The sequence below is a fragment of the Rhincodon typus genome, chromosome 20 (genome assembly GCF_021869965.1).
Source record: "Rhincodon typus isolate 14 chromosome 20, sRhiTyp1.1, whole genome shotgun sequence".
Lineage (NCBI taxonomy): Eukaryota > Metazoa > Chordata > Chondrichthyes > Orectolobiformes > Rhincodontidae > Rhincodon > Rhincodon typus.
In genome coordinates, this window is record NC_063351.1 from 50,795,573 (window position 1) to 50,797,460 (window position 1,888).

Here is a 1,888-nt window from a genome sequence, read left to right on the forward strand (position 1 = left end):
ACCCTCTGTGTGAAAAAGTTGCCCCTTAGGTCCCTTTTAAATCATTCCCCTCTCACCTTAAATCTATGCCCTCTAGTTTTGGACTCCCCCACTCTGGGGAAAAGACCTTGTCTATTCACCTTATCCATGCCCCTCATGATTTTATAAACCTCTATAAGGTCACAAACGCTCCAGGGAAGATAGCCTCAGACTATTCAGCCTCGCCATATAGCTCCTACTTGGTATTCACACATATCACCTGCCTGAGAGATCTCCGTTAAGTGAGAGAATATAGGAAATAAAAGCTGCTTATTAATTAGCGAAAGCTGGTGTGAATTTCATTCGAACACTTTTTATGAGATAATTCCGAGCTGGAGACGGGAAAACAGCTGAAAGACTGACACGCTGTTCCCGGCAAAAACTTAAAATGTTCCCAGACTCCGTTACAAACATTGTCGACAATTCGAACAAAACGCGGTGAACAGATTGTTTAACAGACAATATTCGGGATCTCTGTGATCTGACTATCCCCAGAACAAGCTCAAAGATGTGGTGGGGGGCTCATTGACAACATTCACATGGGGCTATTCCAGTTGCTATTATATTCCGAGTGTCTAAGGTCTAACGTTTATGATATCATCAACATTCCTTCAAATAATAAAGATTTAAAATCAGTTTTCGATATTTGACAATAACATGCAGTTAAAGTGAACAGAAGGCGACTAAGAAACTCAGAAGGATTTGAGAAATTCTTCGTTCGAGTTCTGAATTTGAACGGGACAAGAAAACGTTGTTAATTGGTAGGAATTTTGAAAATAGATGTTTTTTTTTCTCCGGCACATGTCCGTTCTGGTCATCAAACATCCATATCGATTCCAATCTCATTTATCGCGGTTCAGAACTTCATTTAAATTGTTCTTAAACGCTCCGTATGATATTTTCCCCTCTAATCTGCTCCTTAAAAGCATACATCCCGGTTACTTAACCCACCCACACCCCTCATCCACCCCTCTCCCCCCAAAAAGGGGGAAGGTTTCTCCTTATCTAACCTTCCTATGCCCCTCAGAACTCTGTACACCTCAATCAGATTCCCCTCAGCCCTCTCTGTTCTAAAACAACTGCTTGTCTGTCCCGGTCTCTCTGAATCTCTCCATCCCAGGGAACCTCCTGGTGAATCTCCTCTGCACCCTCTCCAGTGCAATCACATCCCTCCCAGCGTGGTGACCAGGAGTATTTTGCTTTGATTTGCTCGCAGCTATTCGCTCGGTGGACACTTATCGTTTACCGGGGGTCGGTATATAATGAGAAATATCCCGGGACCATTCTGAGGCCAGTTTGATGCCCTTCCAGCGGGTTAAGCCCTCTCTTTGTAAACGCTCTAAAACAAAACACGCCAAGTTTTTAAAATCCGTGCTTTGGGGGCAGTTTTGACCAGCAGGAGCGGGCACGCCAGGTGTCCCTTCATAAGGGGCCAGATTCGGAAACAGAAGCAGCTGTGGTCACCCCAGACCCGAGATAGGGAGAGAGATAGGGGCGTGGGGAGGGGGGGGAAAGAGTGTGGGACGGGGTTGGGGGGGGAGCATAGGGTGTAGGACATGGGGGGAGAGTCTGGGACACGGAGAGTCTAGGGTAAGGGGGAGCCGGTTCTGGGACGGGGGGGGGGATGTTGGGAAGGAGTAGGAAGGCGGGGGTGGGGGTGAAAGGATAGATCGGGGAGGGTGGTCTGGTCTGAGCGCCCCCTGCCCTGCCCTACCCTGCCAGCCGCTCTGTCCCTGTACCTGCACCGTGTATCCAGCAGCGTTCACGTTACAGAACAGACTTCAATACAAAATAAACACGAAGTTCCCGTTTATTCGGTGATGAAGGTCACATTTCTTTAAGTATAGGCCGCACAGCTTGGCTGGTGGCC